Here is a 6906-nt window from a genome sequence, read left to right as displayed (position 1 = left end):
ACATTGAAGAAAGGCTTTCAGCAGTTTATGGGAAGTCTTCCCCTTCATCTGCTACCATCAAACGATGGGTCAATGAAGTTAAGCATGGTAGAGTCTTGAAGATGACTCCCGTCCAGGTCGCCCAACAACAAACACTAGTCAGGAAAACATTGACAGAGTGCTTAGACTTGTGCTAGAAAATCGTCGAATCACACTCCACGAGTTGGAGGAGACCACAGGCATTTCACACCAATATGTTTGTGTTTTTCTATGCAAGGCTCAAAACTTATTGACATCCCCTCGTAAGTCATTATTTGAGATCAAAATGGCGCACAGGAGGAGACAACGCCGTCGCAGAAACAAAGCTAGGGTCGAGATAGGGTTGATCGACCGCAGCAACCCTCTGGAAACCATGTCGGAGGAATCGGTGTTTGCGCGTTATCGTTTTTAGGCCTGACACTATCCTCTTCATAGTGTCGTTGAAAGTTGGCCAGCTGAGGAGAGGGACAGCTTGGAGCTGCCCCCTGCCTCCTCTGACGCAAGTGCTCGTCTCCCTCCGGTTTCTGGCGACCGGTGGGTTTCGTTCCCTGATAGCCGATACTTAAGGCGCTCCTCCATGCACGCAGCGCGTCACAACAAAAAAAATCTCCTTCATTGATTTAAGTTACTGTCACTCCACACAGGCAGCGCGTCGGCGTCAAAATTTTTGAATCGCGAAAAAAGCGATTTTTGCTGCTTGACGCGCCGACGCGTAGGGGAATCCCCGACTTCCGACCATTTTGAAAATACACGTGGTTGCAAGAACATTTTGCTATTTTGGACAATATTTCAAATTCACGATGCCCAAATCACAGATAAATGAAGAATTGTTGATCACTGAGGTGCAGAAACATCCCTGCCTCTATGATATTGACAGCAGACATTATAAAGACACAGAAATGGCAAACAATGCATGGACGGCAATCAGCCAAGCATGCGAGACAACAGGTAAATATGGTTTTCACTTTTTATTGACAATATCAAACTCATGAACATTGTTTGGAGTTGTGAACATACTTTGTCACTTGTGAACATACTTTAGAAATCTAGAATTTTAATATTCAGGTTACCTTTCAAAAATGTCAATGTCACTCGAATATTATGAAGCACCCATAAAATGCACTTCAGTGCTCTTTTACGTTCAACCTCTTCGAACGATGGTATATTGCCAGGGTATTTCTCCAGAAGATGAACAGAAATAACTGCAATATTTGTCACAGATATTCATGGCATCTGTTCCTGGGTGATTACCAATTCCACCAACATCTACTAGCGCTCTTGTACTGCCCTGTGTTTGGTTATCCTGAGGTAGTGGTTGGGTTGTTTCTTTCAGCACAAAATTATGCAGGACACATGATGCCAGTGTTATCTTTTTAACACTTTCAACCTTCTTGTTGCTCTTTCTGTGGAAAATGCGCCATCTGTTGGCAAGAATGCCGAATGCATTTTCTACTACTCTTCTGGCTCGAGAAAGGCGATAGTTGAAAATGCGCTTGGTCTCGGGTAAATCTTTTCCTGGATATGACCTCATAATGTGTCTTTTCAACGGGAACGCTTCGTCTGCAACAAAGACGTAAGGCATGGGGCCGTGATCTGTGTCTCCAGGTAGAGCTGAATCTTTTGGTATGTTCAGTTTCTCTTCTTCAAGAGCTCTTCCAAGTGCTGAGAATGCAAAGATACCACCATCACTGTTGCGACCATAGGCCCCTACATCAACAACGAGGAATCGGTAGTTTGCATCCACGAGCGCCAAAAGAACAATAGAAAATGTTCCCTTATAGTTGAAGTATCTGGAACCAGAGTTTGGTGGTGCTTCAATCAAGATATGCTTGCCATCAATGGCTCCCAGGCAATTGGGAAAATTCCATGTTTTGAAACCATTTGCGACCTCTAACCAATCGTTTTCTGTGCGTGGTGCTGGGAGGTAAATTGGTCCTCCTAGATTCCAGATAGCATCACAAACCTCAGGAATGATGACCTGTACTGTCTTCTCTCCCAAACGGTAACTGAAGGCTATCGTTCTGATTGAATCACCTGTTGCCAAATGCCTGCAATTACAAAACGAATATCTTTAAGTATACTATATTTAAGAACTGTGGTGCTGGAATTGTTGCTCTCCTAAATCTGCATATATCTATTAACTAAACACTAAGTGTACTAAGAGAATACCATTTTCAATGAAATTGTTTATATTTCAGCTGCTGAGTGTAAGTCAAGATGGAAGTCGCTACGTGACAGGTACGTCCGTATGAAACGGGAACAGAAGACCAAAAGTGGCCAGGGTGCTAAGTCCAAGAAACCATGGAAATATGCTAACATCATGTCTTTTCTGGCCAGATTCGTACAGGAAGCAGAGTGAGTATCTCCTTTTTCATGCTTTTGTGTTGAAATGGAATGTTTAGCAATTTGATCTGTTTATTTGCTGATAATAATAATTTTGTTTTGAATTGTTTGTAGGACATCCAGTAACCTTGCCATATCAGATGATGATGCTGATGATCAACAGCAAGGTGACCAATCATTGGATGCAGGCAACACCAGCACTGACGGTACTATGGATGTATCTACAGATAGCCAGTCCAACCCAGCACCATCAACTTCCTTCACTTCGCGTCCTATTCCGCCAAAAGACTTACCAAAGCCTACTAAACGGTCTAGGAACCAAGTTGATGATCCTGTTGGAAGGGCTATGTTAAATTATCTCCAAAAGGAAGATGCTGAGAAGCAGGATTTGGATGAAGACGAACTCTTCCTGAAATCACAAGTCCCTGCTCTGAAGAGACTCCCACCACGAAAGAAGGCGGAAGTAAAGTTATTAATGCATGAGATTTTGTACAAGGCTGAGTGTTTCCCCGACATGCACCTGAGCATCCAAACTACACGTATGGGATTTCAAAATCAAACCTATGCACCATTTCACATGAATTCCATGAATCAAGATTGGGATTATACTGATTCATCACAGGTTTACCAAAATCTGTGATTTTTCGAGAAAGTTGAACTGTATTACGATTTTCAGAAACTTCTGTAAAAGTATAATATGTTCATTTCATTTCTAAAGAAGGAAGATTTTATTTTTGGACGAGGTAGTTCCTATTTGTTACTTATGTTTGTTGTGTACTAAAAGTTTGAAATAAACATGCTGACCTGAGTGTGACTGCAAGTCTTTCTTTAGCAGGAATCATTCGTTGCAAGCTGCATGCACGTCTGGTAATGTTGGGTCCAATGAGTGCTAGCAATTCTTCAAACTGGTCCTTAGACATTCTAAAGTATTGGAAAAAACGGCCAGCATCCAATTCCAGCTCCTTTACCAGACGATAATACTCTCCATACTGTCGTCTGCTTAACAGGATATTGTGCATCCATGTCGTGTGCTTTCTCTGTCGGTGTTTCCATTGCCAGTAGACATACATAAGCATGAAAGCTTTCTTCTTTTGGTTCATTTTCTCCATGAAATCAAGTCAACAAAAACTAATATTAGTTAGGTAGGGATAAATTGACGCTGTGACGCGCTGCCCGGGGAGAGGCACACAAAAAACGCGGTCACGCGCTGCGTGCATGGAGGAGCGCCTTTACAGTAGCATTTCCGCATCGTCTGTTTATCGGTGAATCAGGGACTTTTTGCGGAGCTTTTGTTCCGCTGGTACAGCGATTCATTAAGATGCCCGCGGAAACAGACACATGAAATCCATGTTTTACAAGATTGCAGGTAAGAATCTTTAGTTTTCTCAGCCAGTAAATATCACAACAAAACCACGGTACAGAATCGTTACCGGATGTTATGAAAAGGGAGATCAATCTAAATGCGGTGCCGAAATGTTGAACAGCGAAGCGGAATAATCAACTCTGAATGTATCAACATTACAAAGATGTTGCTTATGGTATCGTTATCTCTTCAGTGTTACATTTAGACAATTCTTTACACATTTTTAGGATTTCCAAACGCATTGGGATGTGTTGATGGGACTTTCATAAGGATAACAGCCCCCAGTAAAGATGAAGGTGACTACGTGAACAGAAAGGGGTTCCATTCACTCAATGTTCAGGTGGGTTAATGTATTGAAATTCTGATAATTAAAGATATATTTAATACATCAGATTGTTCATATTTATGGAACTTCATGTCATAAAATAAAAAGCAATGAATTCGTTTCAAAGAAATTTATGATTATTGCATTGTAATTGTTTGCACCATAGTAAATGAAAAAATATGTTACAGTTGATTTTGTTTATTAAAATTAATCTATAAAGATGCAGTAAACTGTGACCACATAATATTGAGTTCACAATCAACACAAATGTTAAATTTCCTCTGCAAATAATTATCTTTTTTTTCTTGTGGCAGATGATCTGTGATGCACAGTTCAGAGTTACAAACTGTGTGGCCAAATGGCCTGGGAGCATACATGACAGTCGAATTTTCCGTGACAGTAAAATCAGTCTTGCATACGAAAATGGTATGTAAGAATAATAACTAACATATCATAACACCTCCAGTATTAAGAGCAATGAGAATAAATTTAATACTTCCAAGTTTTTGTCAGTGTGAAATTACTAGTGTAACAATGATAGCTCGTTAAGGTTTGGTAATGACAATTAGTTGTGAAGAGTTTATAGATTTATTGTCTGGGATTTGATGATTCCTCAAAGTGGATCTTGTGAATAAACCCTTAAAAATAATATATACAAATGACTGTTGTAAAACAGCAACTATCCAACTGTAAGTAAACATAAAATTACGTTTACATTTTCAGAAACAATAAATACTTAATATATGCATACATGTAAGCATATGTTACAGACTGCAGTCATACAAACCAAACTTGATAAGGTACAAAAGTCATATATATCACAATACCAAGCAATATATATATGTACAATAGAAACACACACACACACACACACACACAAAATGTTTCTGATTTCATCAATGTCCATAAAATAGGCACTACATGCGACATTACCTGACATGTCATTGGATTATTTACATAATAATCCACCTACTCACACAATACAACAGTAGGTACATAATATTACTAATAGTAATACTGATGAAGTCATATTTGATTATATATGATACATAGATGATGTGATAAACCAGCTATAGTAAAACACCATACCCAAACTCCGGTCCAGTTCATTGTACAATAATTCTCCTGCCTTTAAATTCATCCAAATGACATCGTATACCAGTATTAAGCAAAGAATACTTGAGACTTGCAATTTGGCATAATATTTCAGGTACATACAAGAGTTTACTTCTTGGGGACTCAGGCTACCCGTGCAAGTCATACCTGGTGACACCGCATCTATCTCCAGCAAACAGGGCTCAAGAGAAATTCAACAGAAGTCAAACGAAAACCAGAGTTGTTATTGAATTCGGAATTCTTAAGCTTAAGATTTTCTTGTCTGTATAGTGGTTTGCGCGTGTCACCCAAGCGTGCATGTGATGTGATTGTAACTAGTGTAATATTACATAATATTGGCATTGACAGACAAGATGTATTTAATGCTGATTACGATGATTGTAATGATGATACATTCACAGTCCAAGTTGCTGATGAATTGACTGGAACAAATGTTAGAAATTATCTTTGCCAGGCATACTTCACCTGAAAAGTTTACAAAATATTTTCAGGTGATGACTTCTTATGCAGTAGAATCTGTCTAAGCAGGCACTCGTTGGGACTGAAGAATATTCTGAATTAGGCAATGTGCAATTATTGTAGAGCTGGTGATAAATGTTAAAATGGGTGGGGTTGAGCTTCTATGCCCGTGTTAAGAACTTGCTGGATCCGACAGATGCCGGTTGTGACAGCTTCTACCTTATAATGTAAAGAACAAACAAACTGTCACTGTCTTAATCATCTTATGTACAAATAAGATATTTTGATGGTATGTACATCACAAGTCAATACTCATTTTCACATTTCAGCTTCATAATTTCCAATTGTAATCTTTGTTTTCTAGCTCTTCCACCTCAGCCTTCATTTTGAAATAATTTGCTTCTTGTTTCAACTTTTCACATTCTGCAATGTATTTGTCCCTTTACGCTCGTAGAACAGACACTTCATCTTGAAGCTTTCGTTTGCTTGGTTTACTCCCTTTTGTAGTTGTTTAGGGTACGTGGAGGATACCCTGATTGTCAATGATGACATTGACAGGCAAGTCGCAATCTGGAACAAATATTTATTCTGATGATTATCAGGTTCATTGTTTAAAATACTGTAGATGTAATTGTGCCTATTTATCTGAGACACATTTTGACATTTCATCCTCAATCAATAATCATGCAGAGCATATTGATCTGTTTAGACTTTGAACTTAAAGAGAGATACAAAAAATGTTAAGATTTTGAAGATTGAACTAGTCCCTTTGGAAAATACCTTACTTTCCATAACATTTAGTAGAGGGCATATTGTGCACGGATGTGTTACATTGGTTATACTCACTGGGGATGGAAGTACTGGTGAGGCCACATTCCTCATTGATGGCTAGGTGGGCTTCACCATTAGGTAGACATCTCTCCACTGCCATGGAGCTGATCACACTAAGGAAATCTGAAACATATACTACTCAACAAGTGGGTAATCTGCCTTAACTTAAGGCAAGTTATTTATAGACCTCATAACATTTTTATCTCAACTACTGAGTTTTGACTTCAAAACATATTCATCAGCCTTCAACTGTGGTAATTAAAGGTACAAGGACAAACTGTCATCAAATGCAATTGGTTGTACCTTCTGAGTCAAACCCATCTGCCTGGCCTTGTAGCGTAGGCCTGTCGGACAACTCCTCCATCACCATAAGCCTCCGATCGAGAGGGTGATGAGGGCTTCGGTCCACCACCTGTCTTGGGCCGGCGTATCGCGTCTGCTTTGTCTTTCG

At 39.4% G+C, this 6906-nt stretch overlaps 1 pseudogene; it reads left to right on the top strand.

Annotated features, from left to right (window-relative positions):
• Nucleotides 1-304: 304 nt before the first annotated feature.
• On the top strand, nt 305-5634 carry LOC137259581 (uncharacterized; annotated as a pseudogene).
• The last annotated feature ends 1272 nt before the right edge of the window (nt 5635-6906 follow it).

This window comes from Haliotis asinina, chromosome 13 (genome assembly GCF_037392515.1).
Source record: "Haliotis asinina isolate JCU_RB_2024 chromosome 13, JCU_Hal_asi_v2, whole genome shotgun sequence".
Classification (NCBI taxonomy): Eukaryota; Metazoa; Mollusca; class Gastropoda; order Lepetellida; family Haliotidae; genus Haliotis; species Haliotis asinina.
The sequence above is the reverse complement of the archived record's forward strand: the minus strand, read 5'-3'. Positions and strand labels throughout refer to the sequence as shown.